Source organism: Oxyura jamaicensis, chromosome 18 (assembly GCF_011077185.1).
Source record: "Oxyura jamaicensis isolate SHBP4307 breed ruddy duck chromosome 18, BPBGC_Ojam_1.0, whole genome shotgun sequence".
NCBI lineage: Eukaryota > Metazoa > Chordata > Aves > Anseriformes > Anatidae > Oxyura > Oxyura jamaicensis.
In genome coordinates, this window is record NC_048910.1 from 6,837,726 (window position 1) to 6,853,580 (window position 15,855).

Sequence of the window (15,855 nt, forward strand, 5' to 3'; positions counted from 1 at the left end):
CAGCTCAGCTGGCACTCTTAATCTAAAAATACGAGGCACGTAATTGCTGTTAACACTCATAACATTTTTAAGTTCATGGAAAGTTAGCCAATATTTTTAATGGAGCTACTTCACAGTTAGATTATGTTCCTGATGAGCATGTCATTGCTTCATTAGGTTTCTCCCCTCATAGTTTTCCTGCATTTTGATAGCAAATGATCCTTTGCTCTCAAGGACATAGCCAGGGCTGCTGTTTCTGTGAAACACATGGTGATACCACCTATAGATGCATTTCATCTTCTAGGTGTCCATGCCACTTTCAGAGATCAGCCTAGTAAGAAGGGTTAGGGAAGAAAACTTGCAAAAAATGAGTTTATTAAATTTTTATGGTAATGATCTTAAGTGCTTACGTATAGTGGTAGTGAAAATGATGAGATTGATATACTCCAGCTACTAACTTATACTTCATTAACTTTATTAGGCAAAATTACTTTGGACTTCATAAATACCAAATGCTAGTCCCTGCACACAGAGCGGTATCATAACATTTATAAGCATCATTAAGTGCTAGAGTGCACATTCGCACACGTGTTGTAGCAGAAGTGAGATCACTAAACAACGGAGATGTATTTATTTCCTGGGAAACAATTTCATGAATTCATGGCAGTTTTAAAAGTATTTCAAGAAATTCTGCATTTCCATAATCAAGTGTACAAATGCCTTATTCTGAAGTTTTTACTCAGCAAAATATCAGCTGGGTATGTCAGGTGTTTCTGGGTGGGTGAGGGTTTATGGGGTCATGGTCTGAGATTGCAGCAATCCTTCATTTCTGAGATGTTGAACACTTGTGCTCTGGCTGAAGCTGGGGAGATGCAGCAGGTGACACTTGCACCGTGCTGTTATGGGGGCCTGGCATTCGCTCCTCTCTGTGCTTGCTGGATGGAGCAGTCATGGGGTTAAACATTGAAGGTCTACTTAATGTCAGTTATTCACCTCTAAGCCTTCTAAGCGAAGCACAAAGTCCTTTTAAAAAGTGAAAAAGCTTTCATAATGATGAGGCTGTGTCTTGTTCCCACAGAATTCAGAAGGAACAAGTACATATTCTTCCATTTCAGACTTTTTCTTTAATTATAGCCCCAGATTTTTCATCACAGTGGTCAAAAAGCATCCCTTAGTAGTACAAAGAACTATGCCCATCCAAGGTATTTTAGAAATGGCTACATAAATGGATTTGTCTGAAGATAAGGACAGGTTGAGCTTGTTAAAACCAAGTTGACAAGTTAAGTGGAGAAGCCTGTCTTAAAGTGGCATGTGATGGGACACCTGTGCAGGCAGGCAGCTATAGCTGAGTGGAAGCAGAGCAGAGGTTCTTTTTTACGTGTGAATGCAGTTTGGGTCAAGGTATGCCTGAGTGTGGGAAGAAAGGTAAGAGCTTTTTTATGGTATGATACTTTTCTGAATCTTTTTTTCTGGGGGATGATGCTTTGCTTGTTGGTATATTTGTGTGATGGTGATGAATTTCTCTGCGGTAACCTGGAGCTGGAATTTGAGACGGTACTTCTGAGCCGCTGTTTCTCTTCAAGTTTTGGTAGTTTGATGATAGCTGAGTTCTGGGAAAGGTCTCCCCAAGGGAATCTAAAATCTTTTTTCTGAGAGCTCTAGGGATAGTTCCGATAACTTAGATTTAGCAAGCTTTTTGGAATGTAGTATTCTTATTATCACTGTAGAAACTACCTGGGAAGAGATGGATTGAAACAGGACCCCTTTCCTGAGAGATGTTTGCTTTCTCAGGCTTATAATAGGAAAGCCGTGGGGATGCAGGCTGAAGGGAATTCCTGCCAGAATGAGCAATTGTGTCTCTTGTATAGCTGGTTCTTGGTATTTTCCTAATTCCTGATTTCTCGCTGGTGCTTTTGGCTCTGCTGCTGTCACCATTGAACTGCAGGCTGCTGATTTACAGAAGAGGGAGCAGTTGTGCTCCTTTCTCATCTCTCTGCTCCTCTTGGCTTTCCTCAGTATAATCTGACGAAACAGCTCTTTTTTGTGAGTGCGGACTAATGAACAGTTAAAGAACAAAGAAATCAACGTTAACGTACTGATGTGACTGTATCACTGTATATGTGTGCCTGAGTAAGCCCTGCCATGCCTGCAGCGTCCTTAACTGTGGGGCTTCTAAAATCAGGAAGGGCTCACGAGAGACAAGCAGCCGTTGGGGGAGGCAGAAGTGCTGCAGCAGCGCGTGCAGGAGCAGAGATGCATTCCTTATGTCCTCCTCTAAAAGGCTATTGTATAGTTTGCTTTATTAGTATGGAGCTATTTCATGGCTCTCGATGTGTGTAAATGCTACCACAAGCTCTTGCTGTGTAGTAATTCTTAACCGTGTTAGGTGTGTTTCCCTGAATTATGGTGACGAGGTTGCTTAATATTGCTTTACAGCGCCTACTGCCTACTTAGGATAGAGCAGGCTGTTTGGGGGTATGGCTCTTATAAAGGCAACAATGAGCTGCTGAACAGATTTGTCACTAATACCTGCCTGCATTCTAGATAATCTATTTTGCAGTATTTTTTACTGACGTGATCCCTCTAAAGCTAAGAGAGTAACATGTGATTTGTTAGCCTGAAAAAAGACCTCTATTTTGTCAGGTGGGGGGAGAAAAGTTGTACTAGGTCTGCAAAGAAGCTTCATAATTTTTACATGAGAGTGTCTTGGAAAATTTCAAGGGGGGAAAAGTCAAGATTTTATTTAAAAACAAAAAAAAAACAAACAAACAAACAAAAAAAAACCTTCTGGTATGCTTACTCAGAAGAGCCATATGTACTGCAGTCAGTGTGGATAAACCTCCTTGGCTGAACCCTGCTACCCGAGGGAACAGGGTGTTCTTTAAAGTTCAAATCAGAATTTAAATTTTTCATATGCTCTCCTTGTCTAATAGTACGTACAAACACACAGCTCTGATGTAGGGTATTTTTTTTCTTCTTTCCATCTCTGCTCAGGCAGAAGGATTCTCATTCTGGTAAATATTCAACTGGATGAAAACACTGATTGGAGTGAAAAAAAAGGTCTAGGGACTGCTCAGCTGGGTTATGCCTGTGCAGGCTGATAGGAAACGAGATGCTTGCCCACTGGGAGAGCAACATGAATCCAGGATCATCTTATGATCGGGAGATGCGATTTTTGCCACCTAATGCTCAGGAGGAGCTCTAGATGAAGTGGCAGAAATTCTGCCCCAGTGTTGTTTTTGTATCCCTGTGAATGTGGGCGAAACAGCCTGTGGGACAGTGCTGGGCTCTCCTTTCAGGCACCATTCCTGTGGCTGTGTCCGTGATCCCATGTGCTGTGCTGGTCTCGGGTTCCATGTCGGGCTGTGGGGCTTCCCTTCCAAGGAGTTCTGGCTCTCCTGCTTCTGATAAAACTCATTTGCAAGCTAAATCCTCTTCATTGTGATAAATTGTTTTTTCTTTTCCGCATCTTTGCCTTCCAACCTCCTTTCTTTCTTTTTAATATAACTAGCACAGGTGGGATAAAGGCAAAGAGCAAGTTGCTGTACCCTAGGTGAAATTTATAGCTTTTGAAAAGCTCCTGTGGCTCAGCATGTTAATCCTAACCTGGGACTGTTGCTTAAAGAAGCAAATGTTTAATAACCTAACCTAATGCTCTGCTGCTGGCAAGGGGAAAAAGCCTGAGCAGTCTTCCCCCAGACATGCCACTGTAATATCTCACTGCAGCAGTTTTAGCGATGGCACAGAGCTTGGAGTTTTTTTAAATCCTAAAAGTGGTCCCAAGCACATATATACGTACCAAGGCTGTCTCTTTCCAGAGTTAATGCAAGGTTTAGTTTAATAATAGTGAGATGGGGTGGGGGGGTACACGGGTGGTATCTGTTGAGGAAGGGGTGTGGAGGCCTTAGTGGGATTGCTTGACAAAGGTTGGAAAAGGAGGGCTGAATGGGTTGCTGTGTGGAAAGTGGTTTCATCCTTGTTGGTCCTTTGGCCTCCTGTCTCTCCCCATCCCCACTCACTTGCTCCGTGAAACCTATTTCTCCTTTGCCATGTGTTCTCTTTCCTCTGCACGGGGGTCTCCTTGGCTTTGCCCTGAGCTTGTTTTGCCTGTATTTTTTCCTGTGCTTTAAGATGGAATCTTGAAGTCCAGCCAGAGACCAGAGTCCCCTTGCTCTAGGCACACACAAAATGATGTCTTCTGCCCCTGAAAGTTTTGCAAGGTTATATTTTTGCAGAAGTCCACTTCTGTGGTTTTATTTTTCATTCTGGGGGTGGTAAGTTGATCTGGTCTGCTATTTAGCCCGGTGTAAAGCTCTGAAGTAGCTTGAAGAATGTGTATGAGGGTTTAAGAAAATGTAGCCATCTTCTAAAAATTTCAAGTGAGCAAGTTTTGTGACCCAGAAGATTAATTCAGAGGGAATCAAGTAATACACGGCAGAGGTAAGGCATTTGATGAACAGCTCCAGTACAGGAGGGCAAATGATGTCAGCTTCATTTGAAAGTAATTGTTTTTGTACATGGCTGGCATATAAACTATGATAACCTGACATTACAATAACCTGACACTACAACGTGCTCCTCAGTACAAATGGGTGGTGAAAGCAGATGTTTTATTTTAGTATTCAACCAGCAGCACTTCAATGGCACCTAATTAGCGTATATATAGATACAGCTATTTGAGACAAAACCATTGTAGAGCAGAAATGTCTCTGCAAGTATTGGTATGCAACTTTGCTGGGCTTCCAGCGTGCGAGTTCATTGTTGGACTAGCTGTGCTGAGAAACAGCAAATAGTTCAAAACCTGCACGAGAGAGAGGTTCTCTGAGACAATTTCTTGTTGGTAAATGGAAAATAATTACCACTTGATGGCTGCTCATTCCAGTTTTCAAAATAAGCTCTTGATCTCATTTTGTTCTTTAGTAGACAGGTATGCTCATACAAAAAAGGGATCACCAGATTTAGTGCTAATTAGCTGCCTTGCTGGCACTCTTTGCTCAGAGACATGAGATTTGAGAGGACAGCAGATGTTAAAATATCCTTTTATTCTCAGTTTGCTTCTTTTGTCTTGTACTTTGTTGTCACTTACATCTGTGCATTGTGAAGGTTAAAGAATGTGATCCATCATTTTTACGTTTCTGTGGAAATTGCTGTGAATGGCACAAGGTGTAAGGCAATGCAGGACTGGGCACAGTATTTCTAGAAGGGAGATGGGGAGTTGGCAATATGTAGAGTTTACACGGCTGTCACTTGTAATATTTTTCCTTTTTCTTTCAGTAAAGTGACTTTTGCAAGCACTAAGTAATGTGTTTTTATGAAGTCTTGTGATTTGCTGGTGCCCAGTGGGCCCAAGTGTTACCAGGCTGATCACTTGCAGGTGGGGCATTTTAGTGAGGTGAACTCACAGGTGTGGATTTTTTGCAAGCTCTGTTGAAGTCTGGTATGCAGAAGAACTTTGTGAAAAGAGGCGGATTCAAGGCATCCCTCCAAGATGTTCGTGTTTTTCCTATTGTGTATAAACACCTTGCATTGGAGGAATTTGGTGTTAGCAAATACCTGGGGAGTGCTGTGAGCATTGGAATCCATCTTCAGCATTCAGACAGACCTAAACACGGGTAAATCTCTTGTTCTCTTCAGTCCTTAAAAATGTTCAAGTATTGCAGTCTTGTTTTCTAAATTTCCCTTTTTCCAAGTTGTTCCAAGAGCTCCATGCACATAAGGGTTCTCCAGACAAGTGTATCAGGGAAACACGGGGCCCTGTGTGCTTCAGGTGATACCAATACCTGTGATACTGAACAGGGTTTAGGTGGTGGTGTATCGGTAACTTAACGCCATCATGTATGCAGGGTGTTGGCTTAGTACATTTTTGAAAGCAAGATATCTTTGTGAAGTTTAAAACTCCGCTGACTATTTGAGTGGCCTAATGAAAACCTTGACAGTTCTAACTTGTCTCTTTGTTTTCTGACTGCTAAATGACTTATATTGTATTTCACTTTATGCCATAGCCTTATCACATACTGAAATGAATTTATCCCTTTTTCTCCTTCCTCAGAAAGAAGCTGATGAGGTCTCAATTTTCCAAATAGGCCTCATTTACAGGCACAGAAACCTCTGAAAATTCAGCCTGCTTTCATTCCCCCATTTCAAGTTCCAGACAGTAAATAGTGTGCAGTAGTATGGGGAACACAACACAGAGCTTTTCATTTACAAAGCCCTATTTGCAGAGCTGGGGAGAAGTCCTTTGTCTGGCAATGGAATGAGTGCAGTGAGAAGCAATGGCTTTTCATTTTCTTTGATCCAATAATTTACCGGAGGTACGGTTCCAAGAATGCCCTTGTGGTACTTGTATCATGGTGCGGCATTGCATCGGTTGTTTCTAACCTACATGGAGTGGGAGAAAGTAACAAGGGGGAAGAAAGGGTTGGGGAAGCACATTTCCTATTACTGTGGGGCAGACACGTGACTTTATATAGCACTTTAAATATTAAAAAGGAACTCATTAAGCAATTTCTGCAAATTAGGCTTTTTGTGGCATAGCAAGGACTTGCTCTGTTTTCTGTAGTGACTGCTACGGCTGTGATCGTGTATCCATGTGTGTCTCTGCTGCTGTTTGGAAGGAGTCATATTTTTATAGCAACATAACCCATTTTCCCTTTATTGTAATTGTTTTGGAATAAGAAGTAATCATCCAGGACTGACCAACTTGCTCTATCAAACGTTCTGTTCTCAATTCTAGTAAATTGCTTTGAGAATTGAACAAAGCGCTGTTCAATCATGCAAGATATCCATTCTGAACAACACCAGGAAAGTAAACCTACTTTAGCCCATTGCAATCATGTCTTTTTCTACATCTTGAAGATAAAACTGTAAGAGCATGATACCAAATGTGCAGAACTTATGAATCTCCATTCAATAAGGAACTTAGTTTGATAAAGTAACTCCATGTTCCTCGTTCAAATCCCCAGACTTGGCAGGTGTTTAACTCTAAATTATTACTAATAGAGTAAGGCTTCTTTGATAGAAACTTCTATCAGTGGATATCGGTGTTCTGCAGTTATGACTGAAGCTATCAGGCTCTTTGAAGGTGCCTGCACAGGGCTGGCAGGTATCAGCAAGGCATACCCCCACCTCCTTTAGGATCTCTTTGTGCCTCTGGGTTCTTGCTTTCCTTTCTTTGTCCATACAGATGTAAACAAGGGTTATCTGCTGGGTAGCTGCTCTTGTGTCCCAGTAATCCTCTATATTTGAGCTTGTGCTTTCAGGATGGCCAGAACTTGAAAACTTGTATGTCAGTGTGTAATATTAAACTAACATAGATCAAACAAAAGCTTGCAGTGATATGTCAGCCGGACTTAAGGTGATAAATCATTCTTCATCTACCAGTTGCAGAACAGTCGATCGCTGAACGATCAATTCGGATTGTCTGTTGGGCTAGAGTCTAAGAGCTGATCTTACCAACTTCTTCATCTCTCAGCAGCTGCAGCACGGTGTGTTGTAGGGGAGGTGCATATCGGAGCAGCATAGGGCAGAAGTAATGGGCCTGCAGGTTTTATTGCAGTTTGTCTGCAAATGCTGTCCGTATCCCCTGTGCTCCATGCTAAACCTCCCAGGGAAAATGCTGGCTAGGGAAAGCCCTGTTAGCTGTTTTTGCTGTTAGTGTTAAGCAGATATTTGTACAGATGGGGAAAGATCCCCTGTGATCTTCCCTCTTTCAAACATGGTAGCACATTACACAAGACTGAGATCAATATCTTTCAACCTTTTTCATTTCATTTGTTGATTTTATTTGTTCTATGTCATAGTTGGTGAAGTCTGAAATTAAGTGTACAGGCTGCAGTGTCATGTCATTCTTGCACTGATGCACAGTGTGGCCGCTGGCACGTGCTCTCCCATCTTCTTTGGGTGACGGGAAAAAAAGTAATGGAAGTCTATAGGTGTAAGAAAAGTGATATTGAAGATGGTTATTGTTCCCAGAAACACTGCCTTTTCCAGAAACACTGTATGAGGTTTCCCTATACTTCTATTTGTATGGAAGATAGGTAGTGACTGCTTGAAAGAAACCAACTGCCTCTTGAGTAAATAATACTTTATAGGCTTTTATAGACTTTCTTTCCTTTTTCTTTAAAAGATTATAAAATAGCACATATGACAGGAACAAAAAGTTAGGGCTTTGAAATCACTCGACTGTAACAAGCTAATAGTGATAGAGCCCTTGAAAAGGGCAGCTCACGTGGGAAAATGCTGGCATTTTCAGGGCAAGTGTAAATTCAGGTTAGTAAAACAACTAAATAATGTCATTAATTTTATCACTACAAGTGTCTTCAAACACTGGACAGAGCACTACTATGTCTCTTAGTTACTTTTTCAAAACAAGTCTTAAGGAGAAATAGCAGCATCTTTCATTTGTCGAAGTGGTAGGTTCTTTCCATCTTTACCAAAGCAACACTTCCACTGAACTTTGCATCACGGAGACTTGCCTTGCTAGGTTTTAAGAAGTGGCTAGAAGTAGGGGCTGAGGGAAGGCCCATTTTGTGGGCTGGGGTCTGGAATTTACATGTCAGTTTGGAAGTCAGCATGGCAGAACGAGTCAAACTTCAAGATTATAGAAAGGCTTTGGCTGGAAGGGACCTTAAAGATCTTAGGTAATCTCTATATATTAATGATGTCAGCACATATAAATTAGAAGCTGTAAATGAAGTGTAATAATTTCCCTTTGGATAATGGAAAAATAGATCAGAAACAGGTGAACAACCTTCTAATGCTTTTAACTAATACTTTTCTTGTATCTTGCAATTAAAATTAATTGCTCCAATTTTTCATGTGTGAAGAAAATAGATGGATGAATCATTATATATTTGTTACTGTTGAGGACTTCTGCTTCATATTTTTATGCTTGCTTGTATACAATACCTTACTGCCTTGAAAGTGTCTTTCAATATTGCATCTTTATGGGGTGGTAATTCAGCAGAATTGCACTGATAAAAGAGGGTCTCTAATCCTTGACAGCTGTTGAACAGTTTCCCTTTTAGGGAGAGGTGGAATAGTGCCATTCCAAACTAGCGTTGTCAGGGAATTCCGTGAAGGGATACCATGGATGTAAGTGGACTGCTTCATAACCACTGCCTTCAGTATTGCTGTAGCAGAAGGTAGTGAAGTGAGGGAATTCAAACCTAGCAAAAAGAATAAATCATTAGGCTACACTGTCAGTAATAGGACAGTGCTTAATCTGGTTAGGTTCTGACTAAGATCAGGGGAAAAGGGATTACTCAGTGCTATCTATGTATTGACATCTGGAATTTGGGCAAGGGAATGAAATGATAGTGGTTAATCTACACAAAGGGTTGCAGGGATCATTGGTGTCATGAGATCTAGGTGGACTGTTGCTGTGTTGGGCATCCTTTTTTAAAACTGAACCAGAAGAACAAATAAAGCCAAGGAAATACGGTATCCAAACAGCATGACAATGATGGTACAGGGACAGGAGTCAGAAGTGTTTCTACATGTTGTTGTTCATAGGTAAATTTATGGTAGAAGAGAAACTTGTAACCATTGATGCAATAAAACTTTGAATCAGCCTTCCTGTTGGAGTTGGAGAAGGAAGAAACTGTATCCAGTTTTTAAGATGATGCTTGGTGGTATTATGAATGGGATTATGATGCAATGGTTTTCTGTCATAGGTGTTACAACAGGAATCCAAAGCTCAACCTGCTGCAGCATATTCAGGATTTCTTTTCCTGTTCCTGCTAATCATGTTAATTTGGGAACACATCGTGTGTCTAAGTACTGGCCATTGCTAATCCTACTTTAGTGTTTATCTTTCTTTGATGGAAGTTATGTTATTGCATTTTGGATGTACTTGAGAAAAGCAGCTCATGCTTTGTGCTGTCCCCGAAGGGAGTCCTTGTTGTTATCTTGTTTAAACAATGTTCATTGTTTGAGTTGTTAATGCGTTCATTTATATATGGTAAATCCTCCAGACGCTGTATTGTCACTATTGTAATTGGGCTTGGGGATTTACCCAAGTGTGTCTCCGTTGCGTTGCTCTGTTTCTTGCTTCTTGATGCTAGATTGCTAAAAGACTGAGAAATAATTGCGAGACTCCCATTTCCTGGGGGTAAAGTGACTGTGAGGCTGGAGGGTGGTGTTTGTTCCTATTCTAGCTGTTTGCAGCCTCCAAAGCTTGATTTTATATTGTAATTATGACTTTATACTTAGCCCTTTCTGAGTAGGGCTTTAATGAAAGATATCTGGTTTATTTGCTCTGCAGTCTGTGTGTTTGTATCCCTTTAGGAAGGGCGTGACAGGGCAGCAGGGAGAAAGGTTGTCTTTGCCTTCCGTGGTTATCACAGAATCACAGAATTTTCTAGGTTGGAAGAGACCTCAAGATCATCAAGTCCAACCTCTGACCTAACACTAACAGTCCCCACTAAACCATATCCCTAAGCTCTACATCTAAACGTCTTTTAAAGACCTCCAGGGATGGGGACTCCACCACTTCCCTGGGCAGCCCGTTCCAGTGTCTAACAACCCTTTCAGTAAAGAAGTTCTTCCTAACATCCAACCTAAAACTCCCCTGGCGCAACTTAAGCCCATTCCCCCTTGTCCTGTCCCCAGGCACGTGGGAGAACAGACCAACCCCCACCTCGCTACAGCCTCCCTTCAGGTACCTGTAGAGAGCGATAAGGTCACCCCTGAGCCTCCTTTTCTCCAGGCTGAACAGTCCCAGCTCCCTCAGCCGCTCCTCGTAAGCCTTGTTCTCCAGGCCCCTCACCAGCTTCGTAGCCCTTCTCTGGACTCGCTCGAGCACCTCCATGTCCTTCTTGTAGCGAGGGGCCCAAAACTGAACGCAGTACTCGAGGTGCGGCCTCACCAGAGCTGAGTACAGGGGGACGATCACCTCCCTGGCCCTGCTGGCCACACTGTTTCTTATACAGGCCAGGATGCTGTTGGCCTTCTTGGCCACCTGAGCACACTGCTGGCTCACATTCAGCCGACTATCAACCATCACTCCCAGGTCCTTCTCTGCCTGGCAGCTCTCCAACCACTCATCTCCCAGCCTGTAGCTCTGCTTGGGGTTATTGCGCCCCAGGTGCAGGACCCGGCACTTGGCCCTGTTGAACTTCATGCAGTTGACCCTAGCCCATCGGTCCAGCCTCTCCAGATCCTCCTGCAGAGCCTTCCTACCCTCGAGCAGATCGACACACGTACCTAACTTGGTGCTGGAGGCAAGAGGATATTACAGACTATTGTAGTAACTTATTGTTCTAGGTCACATGAAAGCTTTAAAGATGGGGGGAAAAAATATTGTGTAGTGCTGTTTTAAGGAATTACTGCAGCAGCAAAAGTGGCTGCTGGCTGCTTCTACAGAGCTGGGGGCTGAGGGGCTGAAGGGAGCTCCAGCTCCAGGAAAGCCCTGAGTTCCCACTGCTTCCTCGTGTGTTTGAGGCCCAGCCCCAGACTGAGCTGGGGCAGAACTGAGTGGCTTTGATTACATTTGTTACTAGTTGCTTTTCTTAATACAGCTTTTCTTCACTTTTTTTTTTTCTAATGTACTGCAAAGCTTTATTTTCTTTATAATCAGTTTGTTTTTCACAAGGAGCCAAATTCACTCCTAACGTTGTGGAGCCTTTTGTCTGTAAATAATTTTTTTTTTTTTTAAATCTGAAAGTTAGGGAGTATTTGTGGTGTAGGAAAGAGGAGCACTGACTGGGTGGGTGTTAAAGCAATGAGTGTCTTAAGATGAATACAATGAGGCTTGTATTGCAAAATACTTCAGGTGCTCTAATCACACAGCTTGAGGAAACAATGAACAATGAGACTAAAGCTTTGCATTTCCCTTCTGAGAACTTCATGTTGCCTGTTCTCTGGATGTGTGTAGGGAACACAAGGTCTCTCTGCCCTTTGCTCATCTCAGTAGTGAGGAAGAATGTCTCTGAGTGCAGTCCTCACCACTTACTAGCAATAGGCTTAAGAGTAGATTTTGCTCCCTTGTGGTTAGGAAGCAGGGGGAAGCAGGGTGAACCTGAAGAGCCTTGCTTTTTTGTGCTTGGCAGATCCGTGCTGACCTCAGTCAATTAAAAGCAAGCTCTACCCAACGTAGTTTTAAAATAATTGAGGAAGTTATTTATAATAAATATTTATGTAACTGAGGAAGATAATAACTGGAAGATACTAGGATGAGAAAGAAATACGGGAAAGTGTCGTAGTATTTTGCTATAGCTGCGGTGATACACAGGGTAAGATATGCATGTGACATAACTTATTAGAATAACTGATCTAGTTGGACAAAACTAGGGTAGTTCTGGAGCACAATGATAACTGCAGATCTTAAGAGAGCTAAGGAGGAAAGTCTACCAGATAACCCCAACAGGGTTAGGCAAAGCTATCATGCAGTGAATCATTAGGATAACAGCATCTTTTAAGAAGTGTAATTATTTCTATATAACACCTGCCAATGAACACTAAAACAGAAATAAATCAGTTCTTCAATGCTCTGTTTTCTTCTCTTTTGGTAAGCTGTGAGGTTTTGTGATGTTTTCCTTTCTCTCGCTCTCTGCTCTGCTTTGGCCTCACAATGTTGGCCAGTATTCTTGTCTCAGACTTTTTGGCCGCGTGGACCTTGGGTGGACCTTCTTTTTGTCTTCCAAGACTTCTCTCTTTCTTCATGTCTGATGTTCTGTTCCCTAACCTGCCTAGATTCTTCTGTTGTTCTTTTGGATCTCCTTGGCATTTTTTTCCTCTGCTTGCCCTTTTCTGCTTGACCTTTTTTTTCCCCCCTGCATTGTCAGACCTCTTATCCTGACCTCTTCCTTTCTCCTCTGATTTTCAGGTGTCATCAAGTTTGTTTCTATTATTAGTATTAATATTATTACTACTGTTATTTGCTGTTGGGGGCACTAAACAAGCTGTATTTTTAAAAAAGATTTAGCCACTTCTTGGTAATGAGTGCTGAATTGGTTCAGATTGTCCCTCTGACAGCCAGTGGGTTGGCAGTAAAAGCAACATGGGAAAGTCTTCAGCTGGCCAGCTGGGCTGGAGTCAATTATTGAAGATTAGATGATGACAAAAAAGGGAATCCAATTTGTTGTTGTTGTTTTGGTGGTTCTATAACAGGCGTATGTGTAAGGTAAAACAGACTCGATTGTTTCTGTGAGTCCTTGATATGAAAGGTGTGAATATATCAGAAGTGAAACTCTTCCTTAGTTTGTTAATGAACAGAGGCAGCTCCATGGCCCTGGGAAAGCGCAGGCAGCTTCTGCCCCTGCTCTGCTTCTGTTGGAGCCAAGGAGCAGTTGTTTGGGAGCAGCTCACCTTAATCCTCTCTTGAACCAATGCACAGGGCTTATGGGGTTTGGTGGAGCTTTCATTAGGACACCACACCCTGATTCTTTGATAGCCGGAGCCCTAAGCTATCCCTTATGGCTCCAGGAATAGCAAAAATGTGAATGTTTTCCAAGACGGATTTGTTTTTGAGCAGTGAACAGCAAAGACGACAGGTTTATGTGGCCACAAGATGGCAATCACAGAGCAAACTTCACACTGATGCTGTTTGCAGCACGCATGATGGAAATTAGCACTGTGCTTCTTGAATTATGGACGCCTATAAAACAAAAATAGTGTAGCAGGTGGGGAAAGTTACTGTGCAATGTATATGTAAAGTGTGCGTGTGTTTATTTAAATAGTATTTCTTCCTTAAACCCCACAAAAAAACATGGTGCTGTGGGTAAACGTACCTTTTGCTGATTAAGGAAATCATAAGGGGTAGCACTTCCCAGTTAATCTTGATCGCTTTAGGACTGAGGCAAGTGGAAAGCAGTGGTATTAAATACATGCGTAATCATTCCCAGTATACTGTAGCTGCTTTAAAGCTGCTTAATAGTGGCCTCTTTATTTCAGCTTTTTCACTAGAAGCTGCACAAATTGTCTAGTTACTTTCATACTTCTGTCCTGAGGGGAAAAAAATCGCTGTAAAAATCGGTTTGGAATGTTCCCTGTTAAACTATTTTCATGGGTCAGAGGCATGATGTGAAATATTTCTACAGAGAAAATAACAAATTCTGCAGTATGTCACTGCTATAGGCTCCATTTTCACGTTCTGCAAAATAGTTCCTCTCCTTTTTCTTTTTCCCCATTTTTATTGCTGTAAGAATGGAAATAGAAGTATTATCCAAGTTGGCTGAGGTGCTGTGTGCTGATTTTGATGAAACTATTACAGAAACAACAGTGAGCTTTAGCCTCTTCTGTTGGGATTTGAGTAGAGAGCTCCCATGATGTGATCGCTGCTTTAAAACATCTCTCTCCATCTTGGGTCTGCTTCTGTTGATTTGCAAAGGTCAGGTATCACTTCATGGGGCTGTAGAAATGATTGGAGTTAAGGATATTGCTTCAGAGGCTGTTGTCCTCTGAAGCAGAGGCACTCTGCAGGGTGGGCAGCCAGGTATTTCCGTGAGCTTGGTTGGAAATCCTGGTTGCAGCACCCAGACTTTGTGCACGTGCAGTCTCCTGGCTACCTTGGCATGCAAACCCATCTACTTGGCTGGCAACATGCCTACTCACAGGCTTGTCTTCCCTCTGGAGGTAGGATTCAGTGTTCAATAAGCACCTTCACGCGTAACTCCATTCTGCTTGCAGTAGAAGACCCTTGTGTCCGCAGAATAGGGATCAACTTAGGATCTGATACTCGGTGGTCTTGTGCTATTGCTTACTAGAAGAAATGGTTGCAGAAGAACTTTGGGGAGGTGCAGGGCAACGGGGTGTGTTTCTCCCTTTGGTCTTGAATAAAGATAATGCTATGAGAAAGCAACTCCAATAGCCTTGGTACCAGATTACCTTCTGAGTGAAGGGGTCCCTCAGAGTCCTGATACCTTTCTGTTTAGTAGCACAGCTGCTAAAACAGCCTTGTAACATGCTGACAGGTGGATTTTACTGGATGACTTCTCAAGCTTGGAAGCTAGCCTGCCTTACCTATGATGCTATTAAAATAAAAAGCACCTAATAAGATGTCTTGTCTGTTTCTGTCTTCAGCCTGATGTAGGCTGATGTGGTAGGATAGTGAGGACATGACTAAGAGCATATAGATCTGCAACTGCTGGGCCAAGCACGTATTAGGCTGAAGCTATTCACTAGAGAGTCAAAGCAGGGAGTGAGGGGTTTCTCTCTGCTCCCAGATGCTGTGCCCGTAAGTACCCTCATCATCTTGGTGAGCCTGGGAAAACAATTATAGAAATAAACATCAGCGGGAGGAAGTCCAGCTTCTTTCTCTGGTATTTGCATTGGCTTTTCTAACACTGAGCTTGTGGCTTGGCTGAGCACCACATGGAGGCTTCCTGACCTCTCCTTTAACTGCTCTCCTGGCATTATTTCAGTTAAATTGCTCAGATGTAAACTTGTGCCAGACTGGAACCTGGAAGAATGACACTTGCTGGCTTTATGCAGTGCACGTGTGATACTGGCAGGCTAAATATATATATGTATACATATGTATATAGATACCATTAAACATTACTGGAAAAAATGAATCTATTGATGCACTTCTGAGTCTTTTCCGTTCAGTTGATTTCAGCATCTCCTCTCTGCTACCCAGAACTTGCAGTGCTGCCTTCTGTTTTCCTTCCCTGGTCCCACCAGTTGGATGCTGTAATTCATGGGCAGATAGAGAGCAACTGGAAAGACGAGGTGGTGGAGGCAGAGGTGGCCTTGTGACCAGGCAGGAGTATAATGAAGAGAGTTAGAAGGAGAAACCAGAACTGGAGGTATGACTAGAAACAGTATGGTACAGAATCACCTATGGAGATGGGAAATCTGAATCTAATAATAAATTAACCATGTACAATAAGCAGCAGCCCAAATAAGTATTAGTTATAAATATTGATAATATAG

The 15,855-nt window shown here is 42.3% G+C and overlaps 1 protein-coding gene across 3 annotated transcripts in view; it reads left to right on the forward strand.

The window, feature by feature from the left end:
* Positions 1-1,341: 1,341 nt before the first annotated feature.
* The window catches only part of LOC118175736, a 214,843-nt gene continuing 200,329 nt past the window's right edge, over positions 1,342-15,855 (forward strand). For all 3 annotated transcript variants that reach the window (XR_004755096.1, XR_004755098.1, XR_004755099.1), the window contains exon 1: positions 1,342-1,404. The gene's annotated coding sequence lies outside the window, so the exon portion shown is untranslated. The remainder of the gene's footprint in view (positions 1,405-15,855) is intronic.